The 14,857-nt window shown below is 36.7% G+C and overlaps 1 pseudogene; it reads left to right on the forward strand.

Annotated features, from left to right (window-relative positions):
- The window catches only part of LOC107853125, a 29,496-nt pseudogene extending 21,931 nt beyond the window's left edge, over positions 1-7,565 (forward strand).
- The last annotated feature ends 7,292 nt before the right edge of the window (positions 7,566-14,857 follow it).

Here is a 14,857-nt window from a genome sequence, read left to right on the forward strand (position 1 = left end):
TTGAACTACTTTAGCATAGCAAAGACATCCTATAACCCTGAGATGACTTATAGAAGGTTTTCTATCATATAATCTTTCAAAAGGAGTTTTATTGTTGATAACAGAACTAGGTAATCTGTTTATAACATAGGTTGCAACTTGTAAACAACAACCCCAAAACTGTATAGGAATATATGCTTGAAACCTTGTAGCTCTAGTTAATTCAAGAATCTGTCTGTATTTCCTCTCAGCAACACCATTTTGCTGAGGGGTGTAAACACATATTCTGTGGTGTATGATTCCCAAAGAAGAGAATAAGTTGGTGCAAACAGAATTTACAAATTCAGTCCCATTATCAGTCCTGATTGCTTTCACCATTTTGTTAAACTGAGTGTGAACATACATAAGAAATTTTTTAAGGACTTCACATACATTAGATTTGACTTTAAGCAGAAAAGTCCATGTCATTCTTGAAAAATCATCAACAATGGTTAAGAAAAATCTATTTTCATCAAATTTAGGTTCTTTGTAAGCTCCCCGCAAATCCATGTGGATGAGATCAAATACAGACATGCTTTTAATACTTCTTGCAGGAAATGGGAGTCTAATTTGTTTAGCATAGGGACAAATTTGTCATTTATTCAGTACGTTGGCAACATCATTGGTCTTTACAACTAGAAATTTCTTCAAAACAGTAGATGAGACATGGACAATCCTTTTATGCCAAGTATCTATATCTAAATGAGTAGTAACATAACCAGAAAACTTAGCAGCTAAATCATTAGATGCAGTATGTAAGTCTTTGTCATCTATAGCAGAGTTTTTTGTTAGGAAGTAAAGGCCATCTTCTTGTCTACCAATCATCTTCACCTTTCCACTGTAGAGCTCCTAAAATACAAAGAAGTTAGGGAAAAAGGAAGCAGAGCATTAGAGTTCATTGGTTAATTTTGCAACAGATAGTAAGTTACAGTTAAACTGAGGTAAATGCAAAATATTAGTGATGGTGTGTCCTTTGGTTAAAGTGCTTGCTCCTGTATGTGTTACTATGGATATATCTTCATTTGGAAGAAACACCTTTCTTGGATGATTAGATTCTGAGATTGACTGAGCGTTAAGCATGCTCAACTCAGACGCCATGTGGTTAGTGGCTCCTGTGTCCACTATCCACTTTTTGGTGGTGTTACATGTCGTTGATGCAGTGCAAATACCTATAGTATTAGCTGAACATGTGATGTCTTTTGATTTGTTTGTGTGATTCAGGAACTGGAGGAATTGCTGATACTGATCTTTAGAAATAGTGCAGTTGTCCAGTTGGTGTTTATGATTCTGAGTCAGTTGAGAGCCTTGCGTGAGTGTACCAGCTTGTTCTGTAGCCTGACTACCACTAGACCAATTTTGTCTTTTCAGAAATTCAAATTCAGGCTCCTCAGTTTGAACACTATAGGTTGTATTAGATGACTTCTTCCTTTTTTTTCTTGAATCTTGAGGATACCCAACCAGTTTGTAGCAAACATCCTTGGTATGCCCTTTCATTTTACAGAAATCACACACAAGATTATAATTCCTCTTGGTGTGGTGATTAACACTAGTTCCAGTTCTTGAGTACATGACAGCATCATAAGACCCTTGAATTACAGCAGGATTAGAACCTAATATCTAAGAACTAGCACTCATGGTTTTTTGACTCTCATCACTGACGATCATAGAGTAAGCCTGGTTAACTGATTGCATAGGGTTCATTAAAAAGATTTGGCTTCTAGCCTGAATATAGGAATCGTTTAGCCCCATCAAAAACTGGAACAATTTCATCTTCTGCATGTGTTGCACATATTCTTTTGACTTTCCACAATTACAGGCTGGAGCAGGAACTTGTGACTCAAATTCTTACCAAAGATCCTTTGGCGTTGAATAATACACTGTCACCGAAGTAGTTCCTTGACTCAAGGTATCTATTTCTTTATGAATGTTATAAGTTCTTGCCCCATCAATGTTGTGAAACCTTTCATTCAATTCTTCCCAAATGGATTGAGCATTTGAAGCATACATTATACCTCCTAATAGACCCTTTGACACAGAATTCATAAGACAAGATAGAACTATGGCATTTACCCTTTCCCAATGATTTCCCAATTCTAGAATCTTTCTTTTAGGCATGAACCATCCACCAACCCTAGCTTTTTTCTACCCAACAATGCAATTCTCATAGATCTATACCATATTGCATAATTCTCAACCCCAGTTAATTGAAATAAAATTATCTGAGAGCCACTTACATCTGAGGGTTGAAGGAACAGTGGGTGATTGTAATCCATGGTAGAGGCTTGATCACTACTAGAACATGAGGCATTTGTGAATCCAGGAGGCGCCATTGTTATCTTCTAGAATTTTCAAGAAAGCTTCAGCGAAGAAAAGAGATGGAAAGAATCAGTAGCATCGTCACAGAAATTAGTTGAGCAGAATCGACTAGCTTCGCCTAGTAGGCTCTGATACCATGTTGTAATCTGTGTAATCTGCAGATTATGTACTCCCTATAGGGATAACTGATGAAGAATGTATAGTAGGAAATAGTGAAGAAGAAGAGAATTAAGAGAAAGCATGTAGAATGTATTGATTATCTTGATTGAACTGTACACATGGCAGGTATTTATACACTAGTTCAATGAGTAACTACTTCTAACTGCCTTAACTAATCTTGATCAACCCCTTAACTAAATGCTAATACAGTGACTGTATAATTGAGAAAATTACTAAACTACCCTTGCTTGTTGCTTACTCTCAACAGATGCTTTGCGAAATCTGTATAAAAAGCTCCTTGACTTGATATGGCAGATACTGACTTAGGAACTGATGAACTAGATATTGTCCAACATAGGATGTTGAGACAGACAATGAGTTTGAGAAGGCACTTCTCCCGCAGTGATATTGGGGTGACATTTGATGATATCGGTGCACTTGAAAGTGTCAAGGATACATTAAAAGAGTTGATCATACTTCCATTACAAAGACCTGAACTTTTCTCCAAGAGTCAACTAACCAAGGTTTACATCTGCAATTTATCCATATTTTGCTCGTCTAAGTAAATTAGCTTGTATAAAAGTTTGGAAGTATTTGACCTTTTTGTTCAAGGATCAATTACTCCAGCTTTGTTTTTATCCATTTGTTTTTCCCACTAAAATAAGAGTATTAGTATTACCTAATAATGTTGGTTTAAGTTTGACCACATTACTTCCACAGTTAAACTTGAAGATAAAGATAGTTACTTATATTTCTTACTCTTGGGTTTCTTTCATCTGAGCAGTTTGACAGGAAGTTTGTGCTTGATGAAAAATGTTACTCCAACTGTTGTTTATCCTTTTGGGACTTGAATTTTCAAGAATTATCTAGAGATTTGTGATTATTTAAGAAAATATTGCTCTTCAATTTCATTCGCAGCCCTGCAAAGGAATACTTTTGTTTGGTCCTCCTGGAACTGGGAAAACCATGCTGGCAAAAGCCATTGCCACTGAAGCGGGAGCAAATGTTATTAATATTTCAATGTCAAGTATCAGTTCAAAGGTTTGTTTTCTTGGAGCTTATTTGTGGTCTATTGAGTATAGGTGATGTTGTTCATAGTAGTTTCTTAGCATTAGAACAACCTTAATCTTTTTCTTTTCCAATGCCGCAGTGGTCTGGAAAGGGTGAGAAATCTATAAAAGCTGTCTTCTCGCTGGCTAGTAAAATTGCTCCCAGCATTATTTTTGTAGATGAAGTATGCTTCCTTAGACGTTAGCATGTTTCTTTCATCCTTCACGCTTTAAAATTCGATCCTTTTTCTGATCCCTTTAGTCTCCTGTTTGTTTTTGCGGCTTTCTCAAGGTTGATAGTATGCTGGGAAGAAGGGAAAATGCAGAAGAACATCAGGCAATGCGCAGATTGAAAAATGAATTCATGCTGAATTGGGATGGGTTACGCACAAAGGATACTGAACGAGTTCTGGTACTTGCAGCAACAAACAGGCCATTTGACCTTGATGAAGCTGTTATAAGGCGACTGCCACACAGGTAAAAGAGGAATGACTAATTTGCAGATATTATTGAAGAAATTCTTTTAACACTTGCTTAATGCCCTTTTCATGTCTTTTCTGTACAGTTTGATGGTCAATTTACCAGATGCTCCAAACAGAGCAAAAATTCTCAAAGTGATACTCGCAAAAGAAGACTTGGTTCAGGATGTTGATCTGGAATCAGTTGCAAGTATGACTGACGGATATTCCGGAAGTGACCTTAAGGTGTCTGCTATTCTTGTTTGTTTGGATAATTGACTAGTCCTTGTTTCATCTTTCTGATGTTTGAATTTGCTGTGTTTTTCTAATTCAACTCCGTTATCATGTAGAATCTCTGTGCAACCGCTGCATATCGACCCATTAGAGATATCCTAGAAAAGGAAAAAAAGGTACTACATTTCTTTTGTTGATGTGTGTTCATTGACTGCTTAGCTGAGGTAGAAAATAACTTGTTGGCTGTTCCAATGAATTTTCTTGGTAGTTCATTGATTGTTATGGATGCCTATTTCACTTTAGATAATTTTTCATGGGCTTTAGAGGATCCTTTTGAAGTAGCTTAATTCAAATGTATGTTGTTTTTGGTACTGGATTTGGTGTAGAGGAACTTTCTTCTAAAAAACCATGGAGTTAAACTTTGACAACTTGGTTTTGTGAAATGAAAAGGCAGTCCGGTGCATGAGGCATCCACATTCTTACAGGGTCCGGAGAAGGCTGCACTCCAATGGGGCGTGATGTAGGAAGCGTACATTGGCGCAAGCATCAGTGAGATTTCACAACTCGGGAGAAACATAAGTTTGAGGGCCAGCTCACTTAATATAAACTAAAAATGTATAAAACATATCAAACAATAGATGTCACGACCCGAGCCGGGGCCCTAGCCGAAACGAGCATCCTAAACCACGAAGGCCCGGGCGCTCTTCTAAATCTGGTAATCATGCACAGTATTCATATAGTCTAAGAAAATTTGCGGGAAACAATACATGACGGAACCATGGCCAATCTCATAATCTTGAACAATTTTAAAAGGAAAATTCTGAATAATCTAAACATTTGACAACCGTCTGCGAAATCTCTAACATTACATTAGCCATCATACATTTGAGACAAATTTGGGACAAGGCCCCAGTAGACCAAAAAAAAGGAAAAAGAAACAATGATATCTTAAAATCTGGCCTTCCAAAAGAGTGAAGGCTCACCAACTGCAATTTCTGACACAAACGGATCTACTGGGACCGTGGAACAGTGCCTCGGATCCTGGAATACAAGGAGTTAATACAGATGTACTGGTACACAGAATAATCTAAAAATAAAATACAACTTATACAACATAGGTGAGAGCTATTATAAAACACGTTAACACAAAGTCATTTGAAAACACATGGGCATAGTATAATGATTTTCAACAATAATGTAGCACTATGGTGCTAGATGGTACACCCTACAATTTTACATTTTCACCGACTGCCAAATCTCGGTTGCCGCCAAGGTTGGAGTACTAGTGAGGGAAGGACATACAAGATCACACAGCAGGGCGCCACAACCCCAATCAAGTCAATATGTCGTGGTTGGGCTCAAGATCACAAAGCAGGGCTCCTAACCACAGGTCCCGAGTTGGGATGACATAGTACTAGGTACGCAAGATCACATAGAAGGGTTCCAAGTTCCCGTGTCGGCAAATCATGATTTCTAGCATAGAGTCATCTGACTCTTGCTTTCTTCGGGTAACCATCTAACTCACATCAATCAAGCTTTAAGTTTGATATAAGGATAACAAGCATCATGCTCACAACATTCTTTTCCTCTTTTCATTCGAGGCAATTCCTCCGTGGGGTATCGTCATACCTTGACTTGCAAGTCAACAGTACCACATCAATTCTCAAAACTTCTTATGCAAATCATAGTATGAATACCAACAAGACTCGCATACGCCAACACATGCATAATGATTCCCAACACGTAATAGTTAAGAAACTTCACCATTTATAAAGTAGTACAATAGTGGATATAAAACTCATGCTCTCAGTAGTTTAACAATAGTATCATATGGAATACATAAAACATCATCATGGGGATTAAAAGAACCACCATTTCAACAATTTAGATATATAAGAAAACAACCGTATGATCTTTTAATATTCTTCTAAAAATCATATCACAATGCATGCTTTTTGTGTTAAAAACAAAACCCCACTTATAATTGCATACTTAATTAAGTAATTATTAAAATCTTGTTTAAATTCATATCAAAATCATGCCCACGAGATTAGGACAACCCCACGTACCTTAGATTACAAGGTTTGAAAGAAAGAACCTAGATCCTGATCCTTTTCTTGAAATTCTTGATCTTAGGATTGAGTTCTTGATCTTTGGGGGAAGGAGTTAGGGTTTTGATTTGAGAGGAAAATTGAATTATAGAGTGTATTATGGTTTTTGGGGTGCGTATATTATGTTATGGACGGACTTTGGGTGAGGGGAAGTGACCAAAATGCCCCTAGACCCATTAGACACTAATTTAACGAGTGAAAAAATTCCATAATGCGCTGGACGATGCGTTGCATCGATATCGCATCGGCTTACTGCCTTCCCTTGGTGGATAAGTCGGATGAAAAATGTCATAACTTTTCGCTCGGTTATCAGATTTTGGCGAAATTGGTATCGTTGGAAAGCTAATTCAATTATCTACAGTTTGGTGGATCTTGAGCTTAAAAATTCAATGTGTATCAAAAGTTATACACGTTCAAAATAGACTTTTGTAGGATCGAATATCACACTTTGAATGAATGAATGATTCTTAGTTCAACTTTGCTCTAAGCCATTTCTATGAGAATTTTTCACCTCATAATCACTTCATATACTAGGTGAAAGATCATAAAACATGAATTCAAACATAAACCATGCAATTTGACCTTACACACGTAGGAACGACGGTTTGATTTCTAGCTCGAAAATGCGGGGTGTTACAATAGAAGGAAGAGGCAATACAGATTTTGTGTTGATTAACTTGGCTATTCTGTTCATCTAATTTTGACCTATACTTGCAAGAATGACGTACAAGGCAATTTAGGAGGCCCTTGTGTGTATATATGTTTGTGTGCATGTGCCTCTTTAGTATACTTGCTAAAACGGGCATCTAACGCTTACATTTGATTATAGGAACAGGCTGCAGCTAGTGCTGATGGTAGACCACCTCCAGCACTAAGCAGCAGTGCGGACTTACGGCCACTGAATATGGACGACTTCAGATATTCTTCTCATCAGCAGGTGAGTTAAAAAAATCTGGCGGCATCTTTAAACTTTCTAAATTTATCTGCATAAGGGTCTTGACGATTGGAGAACTGTGATCGTCTGTTCTTGTAGGTTTGCGCAAGTGTTTCATCTGAATCCACAAATATGACCGAGCTTCTTCAGTGGAATGATCTGTATGGAGAAGGGGGCTCTAGAAAGAAACAGTCCTTCAGTTACATCATGTAAAGGCTATCTCAATTTTTGTACAATGAGTTTATAGGTCTCTTAGAAAATGAGTTTTGACATGTTACAACAGTTACTTTATGGATACAAAATAAAAGTAGTTACAAAAGATAAGAATCCAAGCAATATGTCAAACTTGTATTTTTGAATTGAACCGTCTGCATTTTTTTTTGACCCTATAAATCCACTTACAACCGACTAAATTCTGTTGAGAATCAGGAGGGACAAGAGTCCAAGTACCATTTTTAACTAATGCATTGAATTCATCAGACATTGCAGAGCGCCACTCAGGATGGGCCAGAGCTTGTGCAAATGTTGTTGGTTCCAGTACTTTCGGTAAAGGATGTTTTGTCACATCAGATGTTATTCTTAGAACGAGTGACCATGGGATGAGTGTTTTCCAGTGAAGAAAAAGGAATGTTGTTTTGTGTAGGAAGAGAAGGATTCGTACTCGCATTTGAATGAGAAGGATTAGTGTTTTCCATTGAAGGAGAAGAATCACTAGGCAATGAAGATTGTTCAACAGGAGGATTGGAAGACGAAGATGAAGTAGGAAAAGAGTTAGAATGGAATGGGATTATAGTGTGAGAAGATTCACTGATGGGGATAGCATACCAATTTGAATTGGATTTTGAATCTAAAGGATGAGTTTGATATGGAAAAACATTTTCAAGAAAAACAACATGACATGAGGTAATGTGTTTTTTTTGATTTAAAGTCATAACAAATATATGCACTCTGATGCAAAGAGTAACCAAGAAATACGCAGGGGACAGACTTAAGATCAAATTTGGACTTGGTATAAGGATGAAGACAAGGATAACAAAGGCAACCAAAGACACGCAAGGATTGATAATTGGGAGAGTAGTTAAAAAGCTTTTGATAAGGAGAAGAAAACTGAAGAAGTGGTGTAGGAAGACGATTAATAAGGTAGGTGGCTGTTTTGAATGCAAAGGAAAAAAATGAAGAATGCAAGGAAGAAGTTTACAATAACGTAAGGCCAATTTCAACTAGGTGACGATGGCGATGTTCCGCAGCCCCATTATGTTGTGGAGTGTGAGGCGGTGTTTGTAGATGATTTATGCCACAAGATTGAAAATATTTTTTGAGTGCAACATATTCTCCACCCCCGTCAGTGTAAATCAATTTTATCTTGACATTAAAGTTATTTTCGACAAGTTTTGAAATGGTGGAAAGATAACATACACGTCTGATTTAGCCTTTAAAGGAAAGAACCAGATATATTTTGTGTAATGGTCCACAAAGATAATAAAATAACGGAATCCATCAATTGATTGCACAGGAGCAGGACCCCATAAATCAGAACATAGTAACTCAAGAGGTCTACTGCTTGTTAGAGAAGAAACGCCAAATGATTGACGATGAGTTTTATTCCATTGGCAAGGATTACAAAGAAACGTTTTACGAGATGATGTTGGTAATTGAAACTTAGACAAAATAAAATTAAAGATCCTAGCATTGGGATGACCAAGACGTTGATGCCAGGACTCTAATGAAAGGTGAATGTTGAAGGAGACAGGATTATTTGAAATGGCCGGGGACAGAAGCTTGTACAAGGATTGATCAAGTGGGCCTTTGAACTGAATCTCCCCCGTGAACTGATCCTTAACAAGAAAATTGTCAGAAAAGAACTCAACTGACACTTTTTAGAATTACAAAACTTTGATACAGATATGAGGTTGGTTTTAGCGGAGGGAGCACACAAAACATTAGAAAGATGAAATTTTTTGGTAGGGAGAGAAATAGTACTAGAACCAACATGCGAGATGGACAAACCTGAGCCATCAGTTTGGTGTAGCTCATCACTACCATCATATGGTGAGTGAAGCGAAAGGTTGCCCAAGTCATTAGTGATATGATGAGATGCGCCAGTGTCTAACAACCATTGCTAATCGGATCCCGAATTAGCATTATAGTAGTGTGCTTGAGGATTCTGTGAAAACAAGTCCCTAAAATAGTCACGTGCTCGATAACACCGTTTTACATGATGTCCCAATTTGTCACAAAATTGACATTGAAATTTGGCTTGAGATCCCGTGCCTCGAGATTGTTGTCTTGGTGCAAAATTTTGAGGCTTATATGATGAGGAATTCACTGGAAAACCAACATCAGCATTTTCATATTGAAAATACTAGTACTTCCCTAAATTACCTTGTTTTTGCTGATACAAAGATCTAGTATTTTTACCCTTATGGATATGATTTCCTGAGACAGGAGTGGTGTCAAATGCGGGATCTATTTGTTTCAAATACAATTCATGATCCAGTAACTTGTCTTGGAGTTCATCAAATGATATGATGGTATCTCTCACATGAATAGCTGCAGCAGTATCTCGAAATTCAGAGCCAACACCACTAAGAAAGTGAACCACAAGATCAACATTAGTAACAGGACTTCCGCACAAGGAGAGCTCCTCAGAAATTGATTTGATAAGCTGAAGATATTCAGCAACTGGACGTGAATCTCTCTTTGCTCTAGAGAGTTTTTCACGCAAGGATAAAATCCGCGTAGCTGATTTGTTTGAAAATGCCATTTGTAACTTGGTCCATGCCTCCGCTGAGGTTTTGGCATCTGCGATGGTATTCATTATAGAAAAGGATAAAGAGGAAACGATGGCTGCTAAAATTAATTGGTCTTGACAGTCCCAAAATTCATAATCAGGATTAGAGACCTGTTGACCATCTTTTTCAATGGTGGTAGGCGGTGACTTGTTGTCGCCAGTGACATAACACATAAGATTGTGACCACGAAGTAAAGGAGTAATTTGGGCTCTCCAAGTGGGGTAGTTTTGAGAATTGAGTTTCAATGGAAGTTGAGATCCATTGATAGAAATCAGAGTTTTTCCAGAAAAGTGAGCAAGATTATTTGTGCTAAGGGAAGCCATGAGAAAGAAAAAAAATCAGCATTTTTCAGAAGCAAGTTCGATCACTGCTTTGATACCATAAAGAGTGTTAGAGAGAATAATTCTGTCAATTGTGTTTCCATAATGAAGATTACACGTATTTATGGATATAAAATAAAAGTAGTTACAAAAGATAAGGAGTCTACGTTAGATTGAGTTATCCTAGAGGGTGTTATGATAAGGTTGAGTTATCTTTTTGATTTTAAATCTGATAGGTTAGGATTATCCTTAACACTTGCAGAGGGTTATCAGTCCTATCAAAAAATTGACTAAGCTTCTAAGATTTCCCAGAATATTTTTTTAGCTTAGATGTCTACCTTACCCAAATATTTTAACTAGAGTAGATGTCTAGCTTTATTATTTGATACCTTGTAAACCTGAAAACTCCATTTTGTTGCAAGTGAATGATGTGTTGGAGTTGCATGCAGAGTATTGCATTTAGGGGTCGTTTGAACAACCTTATGTAATGATAGGATTAAGTAATGTTGAGATTATTTTTTATCCATCATTTGGTTCAGTTTGGTGTATTAAGGGTAGTTCTAATTTGAGAAATGGTTATTCTCATCATTTATACACCTTGTGTATTATCTAATGACAAATTTTGGGAAATTACGGGTGCACTATTATGCCACTAAGACGATTCACTGTAAATTTTTATTGTTACTAGAAGCGTAAGCAATTTTTTCTTGAGGACACATCACACTTCATCTAATTGATGTTCATAAAGACTTTGAAACATTTCTTTGAAACCATGACTCACTCTTTGTCTTATTTCTGAGCTAGATGGTACACCCTACAATCTATAATTCCATGGGCAATATAGAATCCGTCTTGGACTCGGCGGCCAAGCCCCCAATCAAAGTTTGTCGCAAGGATTGGAGTTTCTATAAGGAGGACACGCAAGATCACACAGCAGGGTGCCAAAATCCTCAATCAAATCAGCATGCCATGGTAGTGCACAAGATCATAAAGCAGGGCTCCTAACCATAGTCCCAATTTGGGACGACATGAATCAATGTACACAAGATCACAAAGCATAGTACCATAATCCCGTGTCGGCAAATCACAGTTTCTAGCATAGAGTCCTTCAATTCGTACTTTCTTTGGATAACCATCTAATTCTCTTTAAGCCCATTTTCAAACCTTTTTTTAAACATTCATCATTCAAAATTCATCATCTGAAAATGTGATTTCAAACATGTGTTCTATTCTGTTCTGAATTACTATGGCTTTAACTGAGTTGGTCTCGTCACACCAAGACTTGCAAGTCCTACTTCTGAGCCATATTGTAACATGCATGATTCTTTCATTAAAACATAATTCAGACCACCCAAGCATGCAAATAATATAAGAGATTTCATGTTCTGAAAATTATGCAAAAATTTTCATTCTTTCAATAAATATGTGGTGATCATGTAATCTTTGACAAACCATGCAACTCTTCTCATTATATATTTATATTCAACATTGGTCAACATAAACATCCCTCTCTTTTGAAATTAAAACCATAATTCAATCATAGCATTAATCAAGACATTTCATATCATGCTTTTCAAGATACATTCAAAACAGTCCATAGCATATGAAAATTGAAAAGTAAAGAAAAATCATAACAAGAGAGGGATTCTTTAGGATTCATGCTCTCAATTGTATATTCATCCTTAAACACATATATACATATATATAGAGTTTCAAATCAATTTGGGGGAAGGCCTGAAGACCAAAACAATACTGATCAAGGCTTCTAAAACATACTAGTAGTCGTAAATTCAAAATCCCTTTCTTAAAAATCATGATTTCGAGACCATTAGCATGAATTAAAGATGATTTCTATGCCCATGAAATTTTAGAAAAACCCCACGTACCTTAATTTATGACTCTTGAATGAACTCATGCTTTAGGGATGCTATTCGAACAATTGATGGGTGCTTCTTGTAGCCCTCGCAATGGGGATTCCGAATCTCAAAGAATTATTGAAAACCAACGGTGAAATCTTAAGATATTTTGATCTTTGTGTTGAAACCCTAGAAAGTGTTCTTGGTGATTTTGAGAGATAATGACCTTATTTTGGAATTTGGGGATTTAATCCCATGTTATGGCTGAATAGAGAGGGTGGAAAATACTACTTTATCCCTTAAAAGGGCGAAAACTGAACCTGGAAATTGGGTGCGTGCGACAGAGCGTGTGTCGCACGCTAATCGCGCGCTTCTACTACCTTAGTCACGAAAATGGCCATAACTTTTTGCTCGGGTATCGTACTTTGGAGAAATTGGTATTGTTGGAACGATAATTCGAAGCGATTTCATTTGATATATAGTAGGCTCTCTAATTATTTATATACAAAGAGTTATGGTCGATTAAAGTTTAACCAAGTTTCGACGCTCACTCAAACTATAACGATAGGAAAGCTTTCAACTCGTCCTTGAGTTAGGTTACCTCTATGATCTCAATTCATGCTCAAATAGGTTCCCACACTACATAATTGATTAACATGCCAAATTTGCATGGGATTTATGACTTTTGGATCATCTACGCATAGAAATGGAGATTTTTCGTTCTAGCCCAAAATGCGGAGTGTTACATTATCTCCCCCTTGGCATCATTCGTCCCCGAATGATGGGTAGGAATTTTGAAGCTTAAAGCTATGGAATAATGCGGGCATGATGTGTCTTATATAAATGATTTAAAACATTTAAACTTCTGTCATGAAACTAAATTTTGAGATGACTTTCCGTTGTTTAAAGTTGTTGATTCATGCTAAGAATTTACGATTCCTGTAATACCTCAGGAAATTTTTCGTTGAAATTTTGTGCGTAAATGTGTTGGGTTCTATCTACTAGAATGAATTATAAATTTTCGTACGAAATGTCTAATATTATAATCCCCCATTGCGTAGAGTATCGAATAAGCTTTCCAACGATATGTAGATCATCCAAAACGGGCACTCGAGCGACAAGTTATGAACATTCCGATCGAACCGTGAATAGTAGTGAACAGTAAAACGTGCAAGAAAAAGTACTGAGGCCTGGTGTATTTTTTTCTCCAACTTTAAATGATCATAAATATTTGTACATAATGATATGAGTGATCTACTATATATCAACAGAAAGCTCTGCGAGTCCTCTTTCCAATGAAATTGGTTTCATCCAATTTGTCTATCGGAGCAAAAAGTTATGGTCGATCTACTTTAACCTATCAAAAGCGAATTTTTGGGTCAACTTCAAATGATCGTAACTCCTCGTACACAATGATCTGGGTGAGATACTATATATCAACGAAAATATATGAGAGTTCTATTTCTAATGAAATTGGTTTCATCCAATTTGGATATTGGAGTAAAACGTTATGGTTAATCTACTTCAGACTATCAAAACAGTCCACCAAAAGACAGATTCGAGAATTATTTAATTTTTTAGGGGCGTTTAGGTAATTCCTCCTCACCCAAAATCTGTCCAAATCCCATATTAAAGCCTATAAGAAGCATTATATCTTATATTTCATCAAATTCCCTCAAAAAGAAAATCCTAAGCTCCTACATCCAACTTCAAGAACCTCCAAAGTTCACCATTAATTCTGCAAATTTATTCAAGATTCCAAGTTCCTAGTTCAAGAACTCTAAGAACCATCATTCAAAGGCACGATTAACATCTCAAAAATGAGTATCGATCTAAAGTTCATCATTCAAAGTACGTGGGGTTTTTCAACAAGAACTCTCTTTCGTTCTTGTGCCCAAAAGTAATTTTCTTTACAAAGTCATGATTTTTATTTGATTTTTACGAATTTGAAGCATGAACCCATATCTTATGATGATTATTATGAAATCTTGATGTTTATGATTTTGAAAGATGAATTTACATGTGTGGAGATATAAAGAATGAATCTTGAACGATATTTATCATGATTTTGATATTCGGGTCGTGAATCCCCATTGAAAATTGTGTTTTTTTTAGAAAGTGTGTGTTATAAGCACATTGATGTTGAATATTTGAGGTATTTTTACTGATTCTCCCTTTTGGTCTTGATGGAGTTGTTTTGAACTCGAGTATGAAAGAAATCGACAACGTGGTTGATTTTGATAGATGGGAAGCATGATAACTCCCGATGTATATTTATATATTACTAAAATTGTTTTGTTGTGGATTGTCTTTGAAATGATCTGAGCTATGTCCGAGAGAAATTTTTATCACCGAGTGGGAGGTATAAAGCGACCTTACTTCTTTAGAACTACGTGCCCCCGTAGGAGTGACCCTGAGGCTGATTTATATACTGCTCACGAGTTTGTGTGGATTTGATATCGATATTCCTACTTCGATGGCAAGGATAGGACGGCTCTCCCCAACGTGGGTTGTACGTTGGACTCCATGTAGCTCACATAGTTTATGTCGGTTATAGGATCTCCCAGTGTGTTTGTGTTTTCTTGTGTCTATGGAGAATGGTGAAGTGAT

Source organism: Capsicum annuum, chromosome 6 (genome assembly GCF_002878395.1).
Source record: "Capsicum annuum cultivar UCD-10X-F1 chromosome 6, UCD10Xv1.1, whole genome shotgun sequence".
In the NCBI taxonomy this organism is placed as follows: domain Eukaryota; kingdom Viridiplantae; phylum Streptophyta; class Magnoliopsida; order Solanales; family Solanaceae; genus Capsicum; species Capsicum annuum.